Below are 24,814 nucleotides of genomic sequence, written 5' to 3' on the forward strand. Positions count from 1 at the left end.
CAGGGAAGAGGGAGAAAGAGAAGAAAGAGTCTGGAATACTGAGATACTCTTCTGTAAGGGGGTTGGATGATCCAGGGGATGGTGCAGTAGGCCCTGAGTAAGTGTGAGGCTGAAAAATGGGTTATAGGTTCTGAAATACAACAGTTAGAACGATAACAAAAGATCCAACATAACCTTTACTGCTATCTTGCTCCAGAACAGATCTGACCCTAAGAAGCACCAGGAAGTTGTACAGTTAAAAGAAACTAGGTTTGTGTTGCATTGCATGCTAAGTCATTTCAGTTATCTTTGACTCTTTTCGACCCTATAGACTATAGCCCATCAGTCTCCTCTGTCCATGGGATTCTCCAGGCAAGAATACTGGAGTGGGTTGCCATGCCCTCCTCCAGGGGATCTTTCCAACCCAGGGATCAAACCCATGTCTCGTGTCTCCTGCATTGGCAGGTGGGTTCTTTACCACTAGCGCCACCTGGGAAACACATAGGTTTGCGTTAGATAGGTTAAATTGGAGTTCTCTGGCCAGTGTTAGCTAACTGGAAGCTCTTGAGCAAGTCACTTCATCTCCAGCCCTCAGTTCCCTTTTTGGTAAAAGGAGATGATAGAATTCAGCCAACCTACCTTATGAGGCAGCTCTAGGAATTGTGTTCAAATTCAGTAATTAATATTTGTGAAATCACTTGTGTGTATTGGGTCCATGGGGTGCATAGCAATGACAGGAAAGAATGTCCTGTAGGAACAAGTCCAACTGTGTCTTAATATTTGCTCTGGTTTGTTTTTTTGTTTTGTCAAAAACTCATGTATTCAAATTAACAAAACAAAAAACCCCTAATAAATGAATAATAGTGAAGTCTAATCAGATAGTGTGCTTCAGGATAGTACATGTGTATATGTGTATGTGTTTAAACTTCGCCACAATTCTAAAATTTGTATGTAAACAATTTAGAAAATATGGAAAATTATAAAAAAACAAAATCTCATCTCCCAAAGTCAGTCATCATTAATAATTACTAACTTCCTTACGGTATTTTTTCTATTCAATTTTTAAATCATTGGTTTGTTTTTTGACAACATAATGAAACAGAAATGGTATTTTATTTTAGATTCATACAGAGCTTGTTAAATCTTGTCTCTGCCACCTCCTAGCTATGCCATTTTAGTAAAGTTACTTAGTTTCTCTGAGCCTCACTTTCCTACTCCTTAAAATGAAGACAGTGATACCCATTTTCCAAGTCGGGATTCATTAAAAATAGCATGCATAAAGAATTAAAGTGCATACATGGACTTTTCTGGCTATCCAGTGAATAGGACTCTCTGCTTCCACTGCAAGGGGCGTAGGTTTGATTCCTGGTTGGGAAACTAAGATCCCACATGCCACATGGCGAGGTCAAAGAAACAAAGACAAAAAAGAAAAAGAACTAAAGTGCACACGTATCAATTTGCAGAAACTGTCATATGCATGAACCTATATACCATACCCAGTTCACATTGTTTATAAATAGTGTGGCAAATAAATTTTATATGTAATAGATAATGAAGCTTATATCCATAAACTAACAAATGTGCACATGGGGATGCTTTCCTAGCAACGATAGTTCTGTTGTAAATATTTAATAAAACAATAAAGTCTGGCAGAGCCATCTCCATGTTGAATTGCTGGAGGTCAGAGGCTCAGTTGTCTGCACGTATAGGGGAGGCAGTGTAAGACTTCACCTGTCTTTCATTGCTAAGGGCATATTGGAAACATCAATTTTATTTGGATAAGATTTATTCCCTGATTTCTTCCAAGAGGATTAAAGGATATGGGAATTTTAGTACAACTTAAGATCAGAGGAAAAATAGTTGAACAGAACCAGTCCTCTGATTGCTCGGCATTTGTTGAGCATCTTCTACATGCTGGGAGCTCTTGATAGAGTACAAAAGGAACCAAGGTAAATGAGACCGCTCCCTCCTCAGGAGAATTCCCAAGTTGGAAAAGCATTTCTTGAACTATCGCCTGAAGACCCTTTGTGTAGAATCACCCAAGGGACTTCTAAAAGATGAAAAAAGGAAGATCACTCATCCCCTGCCTGGAGGTCTCACTTAATGCAGCCTGTGTGGGAGTCTCCCCTAGTCCCCGTTTCTCTGGTTGATGGGCATGCCTGCTGGGGTTTGAGAGCTTGCAGTGGGGAAGCAGACTTAGCAAGCGTAGTGGTGTTCCAGTGTAGTCATCAACTGGGCCGAAGGTGGGAGATCAGAAGTGGGGACTTTGGACCCAGCAGATCTGCATTCAGTTGCTGACTAACTAGGAGCTTGATGGAGACTTCCCATCTCTCTAAGCCTTAGTCTATTATTGGTTGTTGTTGCTGTTCAGTTGCTAAGTTGTGTCTGACTCTTTGTGACCCCATGGACCGCAGCATGCCCGTATCTCCCAGGGTTTGCCCAAGCTCATCACGTTTATTACTGGTGTAATAGTTCTACTGCTGCCTACCTCAGAGTAGCATTGTGTTAAATTCTTACCTTCTGTTAAGAAAATGCTTGATGTGCTGTCTCGTTTGTAGGAGTTGCTTGAGCAGTGGCAGCCGTCACTGTCCCCTGTCCAGGAGGCAAATGCTGTCACACCATAACCTTAGTCTGCTTTGGCACCACCTGGATCCCAGAGGCACAACGCAGCGACTCAGGGGCCAAGATTGTCTGACGCTGTAACAAAAATCCTGCCTCTGGAGTCTGGCCATTAACCTACAACAGCTAAAGGTTGAATTAACTGACACCTGATTAGGGAAAAAAGGGGTCTTGCTGTCTTTCCTTCCTCCCTTCCCTGCCTCCCCTCCCTGCTCTCTCCCCGTTCCTACTGAGTGGAAATGACGCTTTACCCCCAGAACACTGCAGTGGCAGAAACCTGTTACCAGTTTTCAGATCCTCAAATGGCAGATGGATACAGCCTGCAGCCTCTCCCTCCATCCAAGATGTCTTCATCTGTCCCCCCCAGGACCCCAGCAAAATGCTTTTGGCAAACACAGGAGGAAAGGATAAAAATTAAGTATAAGGTGCTGCATTCGTAGGGCCCTTTATGGCTTTGGATGTGTAATGATGGTTTAATGGCAGTCAAGAGACAGGTAATTAGGAGCAATCCGCTCTGATCACCCTTGTACACAGCCCCAGACAGCTCCTCAACAGTCCCGAAACCTTGTTTGCTTTCTCCGAGGCAGAAATCCCACAAGGTCTGTACACCGCCAGCTGTCAAGCTAACGAACTGCCAGCGCGTTCCTGAATGGGAGCGCTCAGCCTGGCGAGGCTCCCTTAGAAGCCAGCGCTGTCTTCGCCCGCGTGATTGCCTTTATCTAGCTGGTGCAGGAGCCACTCCTAATCACGCTTCTGCTGGCCTCCAAGGGTCAAACAGGGGACCATCGCTACCTAAACAAACGAGGAGGATGTCACCTTTGGGGGAGACTGATAAGCAGTTGGCAGGCAGGCCACAGGGTAGAGAAGGCGCCAGCAGCCAGCAATCTTCAGAGGCCGTAAATACGTTACACTCTCAGCAGGGAGACGGGCAATATAGGCACCGAGAGGCCTTTGTTTAATGAGCTGTCAGAAAGCAGGCATGAAATTATGTTTGAAAACATGTGCAAGCTGCAGAGACAGAGCGGGGGCCTGTAAATGGCCCTCTTCCTTCGCGGTGGATGTTTAGAGCATCTTATCAGTCTGAGAACTGTCATAGGATGAAAGCTATCATTAGCAAACTAATGGTGTTTGAAAGCTACAAATTTTTCTCTCTCTTCTTCTCCAGTTTTGACTTAAATGGATTATAGGAAAAAATCTTAATGGCTTTTTTTTTTCTTTCCTTGGGATTTTGGTAAACATGCAAATTGGAAGAGAACCAAAAACAAACCACAAAAAAGTGTCTCTGGAAGAACAAATAAAATGGTTATACTTCAAGTCTCTGCTCAGAACAACCACCTTATATTCTTTCCAGTTCTGTTGAGACTCCATTCAGAGAACTGTAATGTAACTCCAGCCACCATTTTATTTCAATCAGGCCCATAAAAGAAAACATAAATATGAAATAGATTGCTTTCCTATAACCTGAGTATTAGAATTAGTGGGTAGGTATAATATCACTTCTACCACATCAGCTATCAAAGAGTAGAGAATAATTTTCCAAAGACTTGAAATTATCCTTGTGGGTCACATGGCTAGAGTTTATTTTTATTAAGGGTGAAACTTAAAGATTTAAAAAAAAAATCTGTCAAGACGGAGAGGCATCACTGATTCAGAGCATATTTGGGCCTCCATTCTTAAATTCTGATAGGATGCATGACGACTTGGTTGCCATGCATGGGTCTTTTAGCTTTTGTGCACCAGAGACCCGCATCTCCCATCTCCAGTCAAACCAGGCAGCCAAAAAGGACTTTGCAAAATCTCTTTCCCATTAAAAGGCACAAGACTACGCTGAAGCTGCTTCAGAAGAAGCGGTCACATTCACAGGGACCTTAAGTTCACAGACCGAATGTAAGAAAAAGAGAAAGAGAAAGAAAAAGAGAAGAGAAAGGCCTGAGGAGGAAACAATAAAGTTAGATTGAAAAGGTAGAGAGACAAACGATAGAGAAACAGAAACACAAATAAAAAGAAAGAACCAGGCAGAAATAAAGACTTTTTGATTCATACCAAACAGTGATAACTGACATTCGTATGACAATTTGTTTTCCTGTCTTTATGCTTTTTCCCCATTTGCAAATGGGAAATGCAAAAGCAATATGCTTGAAGTCAGGCAGTACAAGTAACAGTCAGCAATGGGCCCTGCTCTGGGCCCCCCAGGGCCCACATTCCCTCCCACTCCAAATAATCTTGATTTGTGGTGCTGGAGAAGACTCTTGAGTCTTTTGGACTGCAAGGAGATCAAACCAGTCAATCCTAAAGGAAATCAACCCTGAATATTCATTGGAAGGACTGATGCTGAAGCTGAAGTTCCAGGACTTTGGACACCTGATACGAAGAACCAACTCATTGGAAAATAGCCTGATGGTGGGAAAGATTAAGGGCAGGAGAAGAAGGTGGGTGACAGAGGATGAGATGGTTGGATGGCATCACTGATTCAATGGACACGAGTCTGAGCAGACTCTGGGAGATAGTGAAGGACAAGGAAGCCTGTCCATGAAGTCGCAGAGAGTCAGACACAGTGTAGCGACGGAATGATAACAGTAGCAAGATCGAAACCCTTGTATTGAGTTTATTAAAAATAAAATTCGAATGGACATTTAATTTTGTCAAATCAGATGTTTTTTCAACATTTATGGGGTGGATCATATGATTTTCCTGCTGAAATCTATCATTATGGCTGATAAATCAATAAATGTCCTGAAATCAAAGCCTCTTTGAAAGATGACCCAATCTCACTGCTTCCATTTTCTCTTCTCTTTTCACACAAACCCATTCCCATCAGGATTTGGACACTGACACCCCACCAAACTTGTGCTTGTCAATATCACCAATGCCCTCCATGTTGCTAAATCCAAATGTCAATCCCCATCAAAATCCACCTGTCAATTGTCACAGTTCATTGCTCCCTCCCGATGGAAGTGATTTCTTCACTTGTCCTCTAAGACACTGTACACTTCATTTTCCTTCAGCCCCACTTGCTGTGTCTTCTGAGTCTCCTTTGCTGGATGCTCTATTGCTTGATAACTTTCACAGCATTGAAGCGCCCTAAGGCTCAGCCCATGGATATCAATCTCTCCTCCTTTCTCTATACTCACCCCTTTGCAGAGTCTCTTCAGTCCCATGGCTTTTAATAGCATCTAACTGCAAATGATTCTCAAATGTATGTGTCCAGTCATGACCACTCCCCTTAGCAACAGCTCATATATTTACCTGTCAACGCTGATGTCCACTCAGATGTCTAGTGAATATCTAGATTATCATGTCCCAAACTGAGATTCTCATCTTCTTCATGCACAGGACTTGCTTTATGTGTAGGCTTTGTTTTAGGTGATGGAGTTTACTGCGTTGGTATCCAATGGGCCTTCATTAATTAGAAAGCATGGATTTTTGTGCCTAGATGAGTGTTTACTATAGCTATAGGACAGGATGGCTTGTCCAGAAAGCTGGAGACTGTCTCCATATTATAAGATCCTTTAAAGTATGAGCTAACCTTCACATATAGGGTTAATATATTACCTCTTTTTAAGTTCCACTATATTACTTTGACCTACGAAAGAACCCATCCTTGTACATTTGGGGACTGTTCTCTTTCTTGATTAAAGTCAGATGGTCAGCTTGTAGGTTTTGGGTTTTTTTGTCTTTTTTCTGTCTTCCTGAGCTGCCTCTTAACAGCTGTGGTGTATTGCCAATGAGTTATCAGTGGACAGACAAGAGGTTGCTTTACGATGTTAAATGACATATTACAGTGCTTCTTCCACAAACTACAAAAGCTGGACGTCATGGACAATACTAAATCTTGTGCAAGAGTTATCCTTTTAAAAAATACATGTTGATTTCTAAAATATAGCTGCACAATGCTTTTTGGCCATTTTCCTAACATGTGTTCTATTTCATGACCAGTGTTTTCATAGAATTGGATGATTTCCTTGGTGTCATTTTTTTTGACAACAAACAACAGCAAAAAATTATATCTGACCTTAGATGCTGGGATGGAGGAAATATTAAAAAATAGCTAATTTAAAAATAATGCCTACCAATGTAGTAACTGATTCAGGCAAGTCATCAACAGATGGTTAAACTGCTAGATAATATATTACATGATCTCAAATTATCATCATATAGATTACTTGTTAATTACAATGGAGAGAATATTGGTTGGAGAGTGTCATCTAACCAAGCGGTCCAAGTCAGCATTTCCAATAACATGTTAGACCGTCATTGTGTGCCTTCTGATGTGATGGGGGAGTATATAACATCACTTATTTAGTACACTTAATCACTTAACAAAAATGTTTTACTTGAATATAATCATGAGTAAACAAAATGCAGCAATAATGATTCTGTGGTTATGCAGGAAGAAGTCCTTGTTAGAAGGTGTTTAGAGTTGAAATATCATAATAAGCACAACTCACTTCAAAGGGCTCATTAGTGACAGAGAGAGAATGAAAGAGACAAAAAAGAGAGAATGTGGTAAAATATTGACAATTGTTGAATCTAGGTGAAGGGTCACAGATGTAATTGTCTTTCAAAAGTTGCTGTAGGTTTGAAATTTTTCAAAATAAAAAGTTGGAAAAAAGTCATAAATTAGTGGTTCCGTGAAGGGAAGATACCAGTTGTTACAGTCATATATCTCTGCAACTGGCTCTTGAAGCAATATTTCATTGAGATTTATTAAAAATGACAGAGGATAGGTCTATTTGAAAACTCCTGCAACTCTTTTTTTTTTTTTTCTTTTTCAGAATCATAGACTAAACTGCTATTAAAACTGAACATGTTATTTGTGGTAGAGTAATAACGAACATAGTCACCAGCTACCTAGTCTCAAATTAATAGGTTCATTTGCTCTTCTGTTTAATTTATTTTTTAACTGGAGGAAAATTCCTTTACAATGTTGTGTTGGTTTCTGCCATAGAGCAATGCGAGTCAGCCGTAGTTGTACATATATCACGTCCCTCTTGAGCTCTCTCCCCTCCCCCCATCCTATCTCTCTAGGTCATCACAGAATGCACTCTTAATTCTTCTCCTCCTTCACTCCTCCGTCCTCAAATCTAGTCAACCAGTCACCAGCACCTAGGATGCTGCCCATAGTATCCTGAGTCTGGCTTCTCTCTCCATCCATATGTCACCATGTGACCACCTGGAGCACCCCATGTCTGTTAGCATGCTACTCCTCTGCATGGAAACACCTTCCTTCCCTTCTCTTTCAGGCAACTCCCTCCTCCTCGTCCAGGATCATTTCAGGGGGCACCTCCTTTGTGAATTCAGGGATGGTTCGTTGCTCCTACTGTTTCCCACTGCATTTTGTTTTCCTCAAAACATGTCTCCTAGGGACCTGTGCTGTCCTCTGACCAGGTGTTTCTGCTGCCTTTCCACTGGACTGTAACTCACGCACCTCTGCACTGTGCACATAGATGGTGTTTAATAAATGCTTGTAGAGTTCATGAAGGAACAAGTGAAGACATGATTAGCTAAATGTCAACCAAGATAGAAAACCTCATTTTAACTAAGAGACAGTTCCTAAAGTTATACTGATCCAAATTGTACATCTAATCTGTTGTAATATTTTTAAAGGTTTTTAAGGGAGTCAAGCTATGGCCAATTCAGTGCACAGTGAGATTGTAGAAGGTAGTCATTTTGAATACTGGATTTTATAAAAATAACTGTACAACTGAAAAGATTCTAGAAAGGAATAATTGTGAGGAGTGAATCTTAGGGAAAATAGAGTTGTCTGCATGTTGAAGTCTGGAAGAGCAAAGGATGGAGAAATTAGGCTAACTATTGTGATGCTAGTTATTGGCACCCTTTCCCAGCTCAAGCCTCTGAGGTCATACCCGATTGCTGACCAGGAGAATGTATGTCAGTATGTATCTGGAGTAGTCACTAGTAATGGTTGGTCTCAATGTGTCCCTTTTAGAAGCCATTTAGGGGTGACAAGAATCAGAATTTAAGTACTGTCACCCACTCTAGTTTAATGTTTTAATGCATCTGGTGAAAACTCAGCTCAGTGATGAGAAGTAACAATTTCCGGAGGCCTTCTTCAGCATCTTGTGTAGCAGCACATAAGGGCATCAAAAAAGGGAGCAAATAGGAATCAAAACTGTGTGCATCATGCTAAGTCACTTCAGTCATGTCCAACTTTTTGCAACCCTATGGACTGTAGCCCACCAAGCTCCTCTGTCCATGGGATTCTCCCAGTAAGAATACTGGAGTAGGATGCCAAGGCCTCCTCCAGGGGATCTTCCCAGCCCAGGGATCAAGCTTCTTACATCTCTGTCTCTGGTAAAGATGAGTTCTTTACCACTAGTGCCACCTACAAGGGAGAAAATGGGAATCAAAACCATATCTAACATTAAATTTTACTTACAGTATGAATAGATTTTAAAATGAAGAGGGGTGGGGAGTTATGGTTTAATGGGTTTCAGTTTCAGGTGATAAAAGTGTTCTCGAGATGGATGGTGGTGATGATTGCATAACAATATGAAGGTACTTAATGTCACTGAAATGTCGTTAAAAATAGTTACAATGGTAAATTTTGTGTTAAGTGTCTTTTAACCACAATTTTAAAAGACGAAGGGGAAAGTATGTTTAGTTAAATTGCGATATTTTTAGCTTTGTGAAACTACAGACCTTTGATAAGTTCTTTGGAAAATTCTGAGGGACCACGCTGCTCAGCAACTGAGTTCTTATTGTTGGACTTCAGTTCATATTATGCCAGACTGATGCATGATGTTCTGAGAGAAGATGGGCTGGGCTTATATGGTAAACTTTCAGCTACATGGAGATATGGTTCAACAACATCAGACATATGAGAAACGTCATGTCTCCTTGAGAGGATCCTGATTCTACCCAGCTCAAGCTTCCTGGTCTGTGACAGAGCCACACCTTTACCACTTCCTCTCATTGCTCCTGTCTTATTCATATACCTGCCTCTGAAGCAGCCCTGGCAGATTTGAGGTCCAGGAAAGAGGAGTGTGCCAGATGTAGGCTGCATAATTTTGTAAAATACTGAATGAATGTCTGTGTGTGCATGAGGTAGGTGCTTTATAAAAGTTTTTTTTTTTTTTGCTTGAGGTCTAAAAATGTAAACCTGACTTCAGATTCTCTTCCAGTGTTTAAGGATTTGTTGATATGACATCTTTGCTGGTAGCACTGGCATTGTATTGAGAGAAGTTTGATAAAAGTTATTTTTAAACATAGTATCCACTTCTAGAACATTTAGAAAAAGTCTCTCCTCTTCTCCTTTAGATTTGTCCAACTTTTCCTCCTGATTAAAATGTTTATCTGGATTCCAAACGTCCTTGCAGACCCTGCCCTTTTAATGTGTTCCCTGGGGTTGCACTGAGATAATGCACATGAAAATGAAGACCTTAAAGACCTCAAGTCATCAGCAGATAGCAGGGCCTAATCACTCCTTTGCTATTGAATGGATGCAAAAGGAGGCCTGAGGATGCATGTGAGTGTGCATTTTTGTTGGAGGAACATGTGACATGCTCTCCATCACAGTCTAGTCTTATAGACATAATACAGTGGTTTCTCTCAACAAGGGCTTTCTAGTGTTTGCCTGACAGCAATGTCTTCAAGCTGACAAAGCATTGTCTTCGGGCCAACAGCACTCTAGTCTCTAACCACAGTTTCCTTTCCTCTCTTCTCAACATTTTGAGCACAGACCTCCCTTTACCTTTGATGGCCTCTGAGACCACATTTCTTCTGCTGCGATGGCAACATTCCCTGATGTACTGAAATTTAATCTGTTGCTGAGGGTTTTCCTGATAGCTTAGTTGGTAAAGAATCCGCCTGCAATGCAGGAGACCCCACTTCGATTCCTGGGTCTGGAAGATCCGCTCGAGAAGGGATAGGCTACCCACCCCAGTAATCTTGGGCTTCCCTTGTGGCTCAGCTGGTAAAAAATTGGCCTGCAAAGTGGGAGACCTGGGTTTGATCCCTGGGTTGGGAAGACCCCCTAGAGAAGGGATAAGCTACCCACTCCAGTATGCTGGCCTGGGGAATTCCATGGACTATACAGTCCATGGGGTCGCAAAGAGTCAGACACGACTGAGCACCTTTCCCTTTCACTTCACTTTCACTGTTACAGCACCACTGCTGGTCATGATAATAGCTTCCTTCTGTGCCCCAGGGATGTTGCATATGCATGTTTCAATGATCACACAATCACTGATCTCAATCACATAATGAAACGATCACACGTCAATCCTAAGAGGTAGGGTAGGTATCAGCAGTTGCATTTTCAAGATGCAGAAACTGAAAGACGAGGATGGTGACATGGTTTGCCCAGGGCTTTCTGAAGTTTTTAATGGTGCTGTGTCTGCTGCTGGAGACTTGCTGCCTGCATCTGGTGGGCCCAGTTTGGGATCTTCAAAGAGGCAGCAGGTACTCTTAGGGGTCAGGAGAGCCTTCCTTTTCAGAATTCTTTCTTGTTTCTCACACTCTCCTAAGAAGATCCTGTCACTCTATGAGCTAGAAAAGCAAGTCAAGTCTAATGTAAATAGCATCTAAAGTACACGTACATCAACTTCAAGAAAAAAGAGGTGACATATAGCACTGAGAACCGCTAACAACTCAAAAACACATCCTCCACTCTGTAAGAATCAGTCACATGTCATTTGGTGCTCTCAGCGCACTTTGGAAAGTTTTCCATTACATTCTCTCAAGTAGCCTGGCTACATGGATGGCAATAAATAACACTGCAAAGGAAATTCGAGGTCAACTGAAGTGGTTTAAAAACTGAAACTATTTGAAAATAAAAGGACAAAGTTTAATTTGTTAGGAATTAGCAACTACATTTATCTGAATTCTACTTGATGAAGATTAAGAATCAAAGTGCATCCATCTCTTCTGTCTCTCTCCCCTTTTGGCAGGAGTAAGAGTGGGAGGGGCTTAACATTATCATAAAATAAAATATTTAATTTTTACTGGAGTTGAAAAAGGCTGTAGAATATTATACAGTATAGAAATGCAGCTATTGGGTCTTGATGATATATAACATATATTAGCACACATCATGTGGCAGGACTATATCTATAATTTCAAGAGAATTTTTTTCGTATATGAACACAATTGCTATTATTAGAATCCTAATAATAGGTTCTAATATTTGGACCCCGTATTCATATTAGAAGAACTTCATAGTAAATGAGTTTAATTCAATAATCATTTGAAAAGTGATACTGAAAGAAACTGACCTGAAAGTCAAAGGACCTTCATTTTAGTCTCTACTCTGTTTCCCACCCTGTGGTCTGGGACAAAAGTCTAAATTCCCTTTGCCTCCATCTTCTCACCTTAAAACATGGTGCCCCAAAATGCTAATACAGACCCCCCCACCACTAATTTCTTTAATGTGAAATTACCACGGGAGAGCAACTGCCAGGAACTCCAACTCTTTCCTTCAGTTGATCTGAGTCCTGGAAAAAAGATAAACTAACTGTTGAACTGACTCGAAGAACTTATAAGTACAGAGAGCTTGATCTGGGATTCTTTTGCTCAACTTTTAAAATAATAGCAATATTATAATTCTGACTACTATTTATAAATTTGGCTGGTACTCTAAATGCTAACACTTTACATACAGTATTCCATTGATCCTTACAACATACAAGGGAGGGAAATAATATTATCTCCTTTATTACATAATATGCATATATGGAATATAAGATAATATTATTAGATGAAGAAACTAAGGCTTAGAAGATTAAATGGCTTTAGAAGATTAAGTAGCCCACAGAGTTCTTCCAAATCTAAGTCCATCTGACTCTGGACATTTACTAACAGTGATTATATCATAGGATGTAGGGCCTTACTCTTCAAAAGGTATAGAAAAATATGAATATGTGAACTGTTACCCAGCAAATGTAAATAACAATTCATCGTGCATATACTTTCATCAGGCATTCCTTCCCATTTACTATTAAAGGTATTTGTAGTGCAATAGGAAAGGAAACAAATGATTTTTTGTGTGTTTAAGTGGATAAAGGGGGCAATGGTTGAATCCATTTGGATTCCATTCTGCTGCAGCCAAGTCTGTACAGAAATGAGGCTGTGATATAAATGACTGTACACTTGTACTAGAGAGAAACATATATAGTCTTTAAAGTTATTCAATTTATATTGCTACTCAGTTGTTAAAATGTTGGTGGATGTAGCATGTATATAAATATGACACCAATGACAGCTATAAAGATAAACCTTCTATGTTGTAACTTCTCAATTTAAGCACACAAGACTAAATTTGGGGGATAAATCATGATAATGGGTAGCCACTACATTTATATGAAAATGAATAAATGTCTTATACTATCAGTTTATTAACCTATAATGAGTAGATACTTTATCATCACTTTGTAGATTTTTTGAAATGCCTTGGCACAGTTGTGTTATAGATATTGCAGACTCATCTAGTTGCTAAGAAATTAATTTTATTACCTAAAAAATTGATTTTCTCGGCACTCAATAATAGATTGGACTGAAAGAAAGTGTGACTGATCCAATATACTAACCAGCTATATGACAAATGCAGGGAGAGTATGTTCATTTATCTGGAGGAGATAAGAAGGGATAAAGACCATATACAGATAGGAAGGGAGATTAAAGGCAATCAGGGCCTCGGGGCACAGTGTGAGGAGGATTCTCCCACCTAACAGATGTTATGGGAATGCTTCCTATATAAGGAGGGAGGGGGGTAGTCACAGGCAGTCCCTCATGTGGTATCTTGTGGGCAGCCATTTCTGCAAAGCAAAATGGGGGTCAACATTAGACCCTCTGGCGCCAAGTTTCCCACTACAACATACCCTGTGGCTTGATGGTCTCATTACTCTGGTTTTGCCCAGAGATGAAGGTTTTGATATTGGGAAGCTCTAAAGTGCAAATATAGAGCTTTGGAAATAAGATTGTTCAAGGAATGACCTCAGGACATTCTCTGGGTTGCATAGCAACAAGCTAGTTGATAACCTGAACCCCGTTTCCTCTAGCTGGAGAGGCTGCTCCCCAGCTTCACTTTCAAAGAATAGGATCCGAGATCTCCAAGTGTGAGGCAGCTGGTACTGCTCAGCACCCTCTAAAATCTGGTACCTACGCATGACTGGCACCTGAGCCTAACAATCCTGTGTAAGGACTCTCATGTTCAACCTGGTAAAAGGAAAAACAACAGAGAGGGTGCTGCTGCTCTGCTTGGGGCTAGGAGAATCAGAAGAACAGTGTCTCCCAAAGGAGAGCCTGGTGCTTCTTGAGCAACACGTGAGTAGTAGCATTCCCACCCATGACAGTCTCTGGCACATTGTAGTTGCTCAATAAAAATTTGATGAATGACTTGAATAGGAAGAGCCTATTCCATGAGATGCAAAGGAAGACAGTGCAGAAGGAATCCTGGCTTCCCCTGAACCCCTTCTCACCTGCACTCATGCTCACAAGTTCCCATGGAGATGCTGCAACTGCATTACCTGAAACAACAACCAGCCTGACCTCCCAAGGAATGACTAAATGAGCACGTTGTTAGAGTGTAAACCATTAACCAAAAGGTTGGTCCATAACCCCTTCAGTCATCTCTAGACCCATGAGGATGATTAATTGGAACAACTGACCACATCTGAACTGTTTCTCACATCACATTTGGAAGTAGCCTCTACCTCCCGCCATTGAAAACCATAGCCAGAAGGCATTTTCCAGAAGACATCCTGTCTGTGTTACCCTGCGATGCTGAAGGAAGGCTGAGAAAACGAGCCCCGACTCTCTGCCAGCTGACTTCAAATACATTCAGTCTCAGCTCACTGGGGTCAACAGGATTTAGCAGCTGAAGTGCAGTCAGAGGTCACTGCAAATCAGCAGTCTTTGCACAGAGACCTTCCAGGCCGGCTGCTCCTGGCATCCATCCACATCCATCCAAACGGATGTGCAGACAATGTGAATGACATCTCCCGCTGCCCTTTAAAATGCTTTGGTACTAGAGCTCTCAGCATCCCCATCTTAAGCCACTCAGGTACACACAAGTCCGTCAGCAGTTCCAATTAGGGGATCAGAAAAGAAATGAGTAAGACTTCTCCCAGATGGCTCTAGCGTGTGAAGTGAGTGACTTGGATCTCACTAATAGATTTTTCCCTCACCTCGGGACGAGGAGCCAGACAAGCACAAAGTGCCCATTAAAGGGCGAGCTGGCCTTATAGCTCCCTGCCTTCTCATCAAGACCATTTGGCCACACATCAGCTCTGGAGCCACTTGGCTTGCTGAGCTCCCAGCCTTTATTTTATCACCAGCAAACAAGGCCCGCGGCGAGCCAGTGAAATTATCTGCAGCCTGTGATCAAATTCTGCCATTTCCCTCTGGGTCCTCCAATTTGCAAAGATTTTCTAGGATGCGATGCCCGGAGAAGCTTTGAGCAGCCATGCCAATTAGCACTGACCTTGAGCCTCGGAAATGAAGAGGAGTCATGCTGTGGGTAATGGGAAAAATGGGTTTTTGAAAGGGAAAACTCATCTTGCAGCACAAATGGTGTTTCTTCTGGGCCATTAGTACTCATATCAATAGAAACTTTACATCCTGGTATGAAAGAGTAGAGAAAAGAGGTCCCCAAATGGTGAGTCAAGCCCTCTCCCTAATTTACTCACCAGGGTCATGCCTCCCCAACACTTCTAGGGCAAGGAGGAACCAAATGGAAATGAATAGTGGTAAAAATATTAGCTAGCTATCCAGAATAGCAAACCTTCTAAAATTCTGTAGTTTAACCAACAACCATTAATGATCTCTCCCAAGCCTAAGGGTTGGGTAAGTGGTTCTGCTGGTAGTCAGGGCTTGGCGCATCTCAGCTGGCCTTGTTCATGCTTCTGCAGTCAGCTGCCTGACTGGCTGGGGCCGGGGGTGGAATGGAGGTGGGAGTGGAGGTGGTTGCTACTCTAGAACGGCCTCAGAGTGGATGACTTGGCAATCTCACACTTGGTCTCTTCTTGCAGCCCAGGCTTTCCCTTGTGATGGAGGTGAGGTTCCAGCAGGGAATTGAGGGCTAGGCTTGGAACCTGCCTGCCAGCACCTCCAATGATTTCTTACAGCCAAAGAGAGTCACGTGGCCAAGCCATATCAAGGGAGTGGGGAAATACATCTAGCTTTTTCATGCCACAACTCACATGACAAAGGGCACAGCTAGAGAGCAGTTTGGAGAATTGGAGCCATCAGGATAACTCATTTGCCATGATGGGAGAAGGCAATGAAAGAAATAATTTGGGGAAAAGGAGAAATAGGGTCAAGGTGTTTAAGAGAATACAATTGAGTCTAACTTCTGCTGCCCTTCTTTTTCTTCTGCTTACACACTCTCTTCAGCCTTCTCCTTAAGCATTGGAAGCTTTAATGCATATTTGCCTAAGAAAAATTTGGCCAGGTCTGATGACTGGAGTTATCATCCAGCTCCTCTCTGAGAAATGCTGTTGGTATCCCCCAGGCCCAGAACATACATATCAGCAGGTGGCATTGAGGCCAACAGGAGTTAGAAGAGCTCCTGGGGCAAAAAGGGATCTTTGAGCTGCGGAGGTACTCAGGCCACTTTTAGGGAAGAGTTGGGGAGTGAGGAGGAGACTCTTAGCATCACCCCATGAGACCTGATTCCTGCCTACCTGTTCTGCATCATCATTTGCCATTTCCTCTCCCAGGCATCTGCCACCTGGCAGGCTGCACTACCTTCAGATCCTGAATCATGCTCTGAAAACAGCTCCACATCTGCACACACACCCTTGTCCAAAACAACCCTCCCTACCCAGACATCTCCACTTTATCCTCCAAGTTTCAGTGTGAAGGTCATACCTAGAAGTGCCTCTCCTCTGCGTTTCCGGAACGGACCTCAGTCAGAGCACTCATCACTCTGTTGGAATTGCTGACTTTTCTGTCTTCCTTACAATCCTGTCAGTTCCTTTGGAGCTGACCAAAGAAGTCTTTAGTCCCCGCATTCCCAAGGTGAAGCAAGCCTTTAGCCTCCACATTCCCAGGGCTCCTAATTCAGAGCCCACAGCATAGGAGCGCTGAATAAATGCAGCTTCATTTTCTCCTTGGGGAACAATATCGCCTCTATTTATGGAGCAAATGCAGGTTTGTAAAAATTTTAATTTACTTTCTCTATGCCTCTGGAGCAGAGTTGAGATGTCTCATTCTAGTTTTGTAGTTGACTTGGGCAAATTTTAACTAATTTGCCTAAAATCAACTAACTCGTAAGTGACAAAGCAAGAACTGAAATCTCTGTCTTTCAAATCTCAGCCCAGTATTCTTTTTAACTTCAGGTTGAAAATGTGTTTACTCAACGTTTAATGTCCTTGCTTCATTCCTAAAGAGAATTGATTCAACAAATATTTAAATACAACCATATACTGGGCACTGTTCTTCAAGCTAAAAATATAGTGATACATAAGACAGATCAAGTAGGGGTTAAATAAAAAGTAGTACTTATTTAATTTATTTACAAATGAGATACTTAGCATTTACCATGTTCTAGGTGCTATTTTTGTATGTTTTTTATTTACAGAGGAAGAGACTGAAGCACTGAGGGGTGAAATCACTTGTCCAAGGCTGCATAACTGGTAAGCGGTAAAGCTAGAATATAACGCAATTCAGTTCCCCAGTCTGTGCTCATAGCCGCTCCCCAAGTCTGCCTCATATAAGACATTCTGTAATATATATTCTTTATAAGAAAAGCAGAGTATGAGGCCAAAGGGATAAGGGGATGCTGCTTTAGACATGGAAGGCAGAAGCAGCCTATCTGAAGAGGCGGCTTTGGAGCAGGGGCCTGAATGAAGAGAGGGGTGAGCCTCAATAGGGAGGAGCATGGCAGGGACAGGGAATAGCAAGTGCAGAAGCTCTGAGATAGAAAAGTACGTGGAGGGTGTAAGGAGCAGCAGAGGTCAGGGTGACCAAGGGAAAAAGTGATGGGGGATGTGTTTAGAAGGGTGATCGGGGCAACATGAGATGGGATTGCTTTTTCGGCCATACTAAGAGTTTGCATTTTACTTTAGTATGACTTATGTTTGCTAGTGATATAAAAATAAAAACAGAATCTGAAAAGTGAGGAAAAGGTTGGGGATTCGGATAAAAGTAGGAAAAAAATGAAGCAAAACCAAGAGAGTGTGTGTGCTTAGTCACTGTCATGTCTGACTCTTTTCGATCCCATGGACTGTTGGCCTCCAGGCTCCTCTCTCCATGGGGATTCTCAAGGCAAGAATGCTGGAGTGGGTTGCCATGTTCTCCTCCAGGGGATCTTTCCAACCCAGGGATTGAACCCAGGTCTCCCACATTGCAGGCGGGTTCTTTACCATTTAAGTTTAGATATAAAATATAGACTTTACATTTTGCTAGTGTATGTAGATCATTGCCTTTACCAACATCAGGCTACAAATGTGAGCTTGAGCTTCCTTGTGGCCATTGCAAAGAGGGAACTATGGGCCACTCCATGCTCCTTAGTACCAAAGGATAAAAAGAACAATCTTGTTTGGAAGCACACCTATTCCTAGTACTGAGACCTTAGGGATTTCTCTAGCTGATAAGAAATTGAATTGGAATCCTGAATTGATCAAAAGAAAAATTAAGACATTTTGTATCTCAGTTCAGTCACTCAGTCGTGTCCGACTCTTTGTGACTCCATGGACCACAGCATACCAGGCCTCCCTGTCCATCACCAACTCCCGGAGTTTACCCAAACACATGTCCATCAAGTCAGTGATGCTATCCAACCATCTTATCCTCTGTCATCCCCTTCTCCTCTTGCCCTCAATCTTTCCCAGCATCAGGGTCTTTTTTGTATCTAGACAGAGATATTCTCTAACTACGCTGAGATGTACAAAGTTTAAGTGGTTTATTCAGAGTGGAAACATTAAAAAATGTTAAAATCTTCCGGTGTTTCTTTATATACAGAAGTTTCAGTCCACACCATTTACAAAGAACAGTTTTGAGGCTCAGATCATGTCAATGATGATCAAGTAGTTGACCTAGGAAATGGTTGATTCAGTGGTTTAGGCCAATGCAAAGGGGGAGGGCATGGCAAGCAGCATGGTCAGTCTCCTCACACTGTTAATATGATGGTTGAGAAAAGGAAATGGACCACATAACAGCCCCACAGAGGCCAGGCAAGGACAAGGTGGTTCTCATTTCTGGCATATGAGAAAAGAGAGGAATTTTCTCTTTTATTGTATTCTCTTGACAACCATTACTGCAAACCAACTTTTTTTCTGATTACTAGAAAATGGAAAAAACAGGTAGATTGTTGACAAGGCCATGAGGGGGATGGTTCTCCATGAACCCATGTGCTCATTAATACTCATAACAGCTCCTGCACTTTGAGCACTTACTCCATTCAGACAGGCTACATTTATTTCCATGCATTCTAAGTAAAGCTCTTTACCTTCTGAAGGATGGACAAGGAGCCTCACAAGCCTTGGGTGGCATGCCTTAATTAAGTCCCAGAGTTTTGATGACATAATAGAGAGAATATTTAAAAGCCATGTAAACTGTTCATGCCATTCTCAAACTACATTACAAATTGTACCACCAGAGCTCTAATGGTCCCAAGTGACTAAAGAAAGGCCAGGGCTGAAGAAAGAGAACCTGGGATCACACCCAGCCACAATTGTTGATGACCCCTCAAAGGAAGAGAGGAAGAGAATAAATAATGAATAAACCCACACTTGGATCCAATCCTCTTCAGGCCCCTTCTGATTTTCTGTATTGCCCGATTCTTTGGTTCCTCTTCATACATTCTTGCTCTTGTCAGAGAGGAAGGGGACTGAGAAAACACCTTTGTTTGTTGTTTAAAAGTCATAGAGCCTTTCTTGAGGGTAATCTCAGTAGCAGGAGAGACAGGAATCAGATTCAGAAAAAGCCAGTGGTGAGGAGGTGGAGGTGTGGAGAACTCACCCACAAAATAGTAAAAGTGGGAAGGAGAGAAAGCACATGCTAGTTTGAAGATGGAGTAGGGTCAAGAGCTATTCTCTTTCCAAAATAGAGGAGACTGCTATGCATGGACAAAAGGAAGAGTTTGTAGGATAAATGAAGGACCAAGGCTGGAATGAGGAAGGAATGGGCCGGGAGAATAAATCCGCATATATGCATAACTGAATCATTTTGCTATATACCTGAAACTAACACAACATTGTCACTCAATTGTAATCTAATATAAAATAAATTTTAAAAAGAGGAATAGGTCAGAGTTAGTCTTATGTTTAGGCTCAGAAGGGAAGAAGGACCCTTCTGAGGCAGGTTCAATAGAAGAGGACACAAGAGCTGAAAAGGAAGGAACCCCTACTGTCCATGCAGCCCTAGTCTTCTCAGGAAAAACAAGAGTGTGTATGCGTGTGGCTGGGGGGTCATCCCCCAAAAATGAGGAAGGGGAGGTAAACTAGGGCTGGGGGAAGTATGAAATGCTGAGATGGCTTGTGCCCCATTGCACAGAGCTCTTAGGATAGGGCTGGACAAGCAGTGGGTTCTCAGTATGCATGTCTGGAGGTATTTTGGGTAGTGTTGAGAAATAAAGAATAAAACACAACCTTGGCTGGGTATTAGAAGCAAACAGATGTTCTCTGCTCAGGACTCAGATGTGAGGGGAGTGAGGGGGAAGAAAAGGTCTTAGCAGATTTGGAAAAGGTCTCAACAAATATTAGCTCCAGTCAAAAGCGACGATAGGAAAGGTATGTTTCTAAACCTTCTAGCTTTTCAAGTATATAATGAATTTTCCTCCAAATAATTGACTTACTCTTCCATAAATATATCATTTCCCACTCTTTTCCTTCTTTCCATAGTCCTAAATTTATTAAGTACCATTGTTTCATGAACTGCACCATGGACTATTTCTAATAATATCCCTGTACGTGTGGGGTACTTTCTTTCACATTTGCTTGGTCATTTCATCCTCCTGAAACCCCGTAGGGGGCAATAGGAAGGACAGTTGTGTCCATCTCATTCTATGGATGAGGAAAGGAACTAAAGACAGTCTCAGGAAAGTGACTTTTAACCCTCCAGTTTCCAACATGCTCCCTGAGCCCTGACTTTCCCCTCCACAGCTCTATCATAGTCATAATTATCACAGACTCTATCTTGTCCTCTGTCTTTATTTATTTAAAATCTGTCTTCCCAGCTGGATTGTAGGTCCAAGCAGGCATATTAGGGGTCTTGTTCACTATCATTTTCCTAATGGATTCTGTTACCACAGAACCTTCAATGTCTAGACTTATAGTTGACCATCAGTAGATTTGCTGACAGAGGGTCTTTCTTGAACAAATACCTATCACCTGTCACTCTAGCCAAGGAAATGTGAAGCCTGACTGGTAGTTCATGTGTCCAACCCCAAACCTAGAGGGAGGTGGGCTCCAGCAGGACTTTATGGGCCAAGAATTGAGGAAGGACAATTCCTAAGGGGAAAAAAAAAAAATGACCTAGTTTAGAAGAAAAGAAAATGCATGACAAACAGGCAAAAACAATGGATATTCACTACAATTACATGTCCTTTGTGTCCCCATTTTTGGTTGAGGATATTGAGATGTTGTAAGATTAAATAGCCAGTCCCAGATCTTGCAGTGTAGGCTTGGAATTCACACTCAAATCTGGTTGCAAATGACTCTGGATTTTTTTTGCTATGCTCAGTTGCCTGTTGTGTATTCCTAACACTAATCTAATAATCTGGAAAGTATGACAGAAATGTAGCATGAGTTTTAGATGTTTAAGTTAAAAAATAAGATCCACAGTACTTCTCAGTATTTATAAAATGTTGATGAAAAAAGATGACTATAATATGATATGAATCCCCAAGCGATCTAAATCTTTCTACAAATAGAAAAAAAAAAAAATCATGATTTTTTTTTTAAAGTTCATGATCTCCTTTAGAAAAATCAAATGGTGAAAATGAGTTAATTGATAAATACAAATTCCTTTTTAGAAAGGACACAGATTTAATATAAAATAATTGCCTCTTTATGACTGATTTATCTTAAGCCTTGACTGCATTTAAATTATATCTTGCCCTTATTCAGACCTTATCTAGGAAAATAAATGAACCTTTCATTCTGGAAGGAGATAGAATGGAGAATGCCCCATGAGGAGACAAAGAAGAAATAGTCTGAGTTTTTAAAAGATGAATTGAGTTCCTTTTTTTCTCCTCCTGGTTGGTGAGGAAGACATATATATCCCACTGCAATAAATTGTGAATAACTTGTAACACAGTGCCTTCCACTGTAGCTCTATTAGGAATGCTTTCCCCCACCCGCCAGAGTCCACCACCACTGTCTTGTCCATAAGTCTGAGCCCCCCATGGGAGTCTGATGCACGGTCGTCCACTCCAGGGCCCATGGAGACCATCTTGGTTGCTGTCTGTTAAGACGGTGTAGCTTGCTTGGCTCCTAAAACTCCATTTCCATGCTGTGCATTTTCCTTTGAAGTGAGATATGTGAAATTCTAGACTTTGGGCCCTTCTCCCCAGGAAAAGGGAAAGCAGACACTGAGACCATTGCTCACATCCTTCAAGCCCAAATAGCTCCAACTGAGGCCAAGAGATTAGGGGCCAGGAGCAACAGAATGTCTCGATTATTTTCTCTCTTTGCCCAAACAGTCCAGGGTTATGGGATAGTTGCCAATGCACCTCTTTGTATGTGTAGACTAGAAAATTTTACATTTTCATTGTAAAATGAAAGTCCATTTTTCCATTCCATGTAAATGAAAGTCATTTTCATGCTATGTAAAATGAAAGTCCATACAAGTCCATTGAATGGACTTAATTGTTTCATAAATTTTTATTGTATATACAGAGGTATTCCCCATCCCATCCCCTAGAGCCCAATAAAAATAAAAACAAATTCACAAGAAAAAAAATTTTTTTTATTGTATAAAAAAGGGGGGCTGGATATGAAGCATTATCAAAATTGGGGAGCACATGGGTAAAATCACCTTCCTTCCACTTGTGATAGGCTGAGCATTTGACGAACAGGAAGTTTGGGGACAGGTCTCAGAGACACAATAGCAAGGCTGGGTAAGTAGTTGTGGTAACCAGCGTCGTGTTCATTGGTGACCTTGACCAGAGCTGTTTCTACAGAGTGGTGGGGGTGAAAACATGGTTGCAGTGGATTCAGAAGAGAATGAGAGGAGTAGAAATGCACTCTTGAGGGTAGAGACAAGTCTTTCAAGGAGTTTTGCTGTAACTGAGAGTAGAGAAGTCTGATCATAGATTTGTTGTACAGTGGAGAAATCATGGTAGGGTTGCATGCTGATTGGAGCAATTCAGTACAGAAAGAAGGACTTGAGTAACATTTGAGTAAGAAGAAGAGATTGCTGGAGCTATGTCTTTGAGTAGGAAAGAAGGAATAAGACCTAATGCATGAGCAGGGACTGACCTTGAACAGTTCACTTATCCTAATCAGCAGGCATCTGGTACCCACAGTATAGGTGCAGAGAGACGGGAGGATATGGCCATGGGAGCCTGTGAAGGTTCTCTTCAGGTTGCTTCAATTTATTAGTGAAATAGAAAATAAGGTCTTCATCTGAGATGAGGAAAAGGGAAGGGGCACTGGAATTTGAGGAGGGAGGAAAATATGAAAGATATGAAACACTCATCTAGCTGGACAGCAGAATGAATGACTTAGATAAACAACCCAAAGAAACCTATTCCTGGATTGTTAGGTGATAAACTTAGACATGACCCCACAGACTCAAGCTGTCAGTGCAAGCTTTGAATTCTGATTGGAATTGTCATGTAGTGATGAAATAATGCCTGATGCTCAGTGGAGGACGGTCTACAGATGGTGGATTTAACCTCACAGTTTTTCAAATATCAAACAGTCCATAAAACAAAAGTATTCTCAATTAAATGAGATAAAGGCAATCTCCCTAGACAAGGAGAGACCTAAAAGAGAATACTTTGAAAGATGCATTAAAGAAATATTTTGGGCTCGAGGAAAAATAATTGCAAGTAGAGAAGCCAGAGACAATTCAGCTTCCAAAGACGGTAACATAATCTAAATGAGAATGTTGTTTAAATGCTGGGAAAACAAGGCTAATCAAGAATATTTCTACAGTATAATTTTGGAAGTGCAGAACACATTAATTTTTAAAGAAACATTTATAAATAAACTTTTAAACAGGGCTTTGTGACCTGACTTGCTCACTCCCCTAGGATGGCCTTCAGGTGGTCTGCACTCCCTGAATTTGTGCATCAAATCTTATGTGTCTATGCTGCTGCTGCTAAGTCACTTCAGTCATGTCCAACTCTGTGTGACCCCATAGATTGCAGCCCCCCCAGGCTTCCCCGTCCCTGGGATTCTCTAGGCAAGAACATTGGAGTGGGTTGCCATTTCCTTCTCCAATGCACGAAAGTGAAAAGTGAAAGTGAAGTCGCTCAGTCGTGTCCAACTCCTAGCGACCCCATGGACTGCAGCCTACCAGGCTCCTCCATCCATGGGATTTTCCAGGCAAGAGTCCTGGAGTGGGTTGCCATTGCCTTCTCCGGTGTGTCTATGAGTAAATGCATATTTCTGGAAGTGAGCCTATAACTGACATGGAATTCTCAAAATAGACTCTGACTCCAGAAGAATTAATAATGACTTCCTTTTTTAAAAAAGGAATGATCTACATCAGAAAGCTTGTGATAAATGCAGAATATTTTACATCAAAAATTTTTTGAAACGAAGATTTAGAAACAGCTTGAAGTAGTAAGAAACACAATGGACTGGGGTTAAGAATTTGGCTTCTAGTTCTCAATTTGCTTCTGATAAGCTGCCTGATAATAGACAAATCTCCTCACTGATCAGGGCCTTGGCTTCCTTCCCTGTGAAAGAATGGAGCTGGAATGCATGATTGTAGAAATCTCTTTCAGTTCTAACATGGTGAGATTCCATAAATGTATACTGCACTGCATGAATTTTGTTAACAAAAGTGAGAAGGACTGTGTTTATCTAAAATAAAGACTAATGGAAAGACTTCATGGGCCCTTTGGGTCCTCCTTTTCTTCTCCCAGCAAGTCTCAATGACAAACCACCCATAAATTAAGAGAAATAACAAGTTACTATCTAGAGGATGCCTTGGCTGAGATGGTTGCACAATACCAAGTGACGCTTAAGACACACTACCCTCTAAGGTGCTCACCGAGAATGGATTTCTAAATATTTACCTCTGACATAACAAAATGACAGAGGGGGCGTTATTTGTAATTCCAAGACTAAGGATCATG

At 41.5% G+C, this 24,814-nt stretch overlaps 1 long non-coding RNA gene across 2 annotated transcripts in view; it reads left to right on the plus strand.

Annotated features, from left to right (window-relative positions):
- Nucleotides 1-24,814, plus strand: part of LOC110132266 (uncharacterized) — a 314,824-nt gene that overhangs the window by 116,036 nt on the left and 173,974 nt on the right. For both annotated transcript variants that reach the window (XR_011487725.1, XR_011487728.1), the window contains exon 2: nucleotides 17,141-17,195. This is a non-coding gene — a long non-coding RNA (uncharacterized lncRNA). The remainder of the gene's footprint in view (nucleotides 1-17,140; nucleotides 17,196-24,814) is intronic.

This window comes from Odocoileus virginianus, chromosome 1, assembly GCF_023699985.2.
Source record: "Odocoileus virginianus isolate 20LAN1187 ecotype Illinois chromosome 1, Ovbor_1.2, whole genome shotgun sequence".
Classification (NCBI taxonomy): domain Eukaryota; kingdom Metazoa; phylum Chordata; class Mammalia; order Artiodactyla; family Cervidae; genus Odocoileus; species Odocoileus virginianus.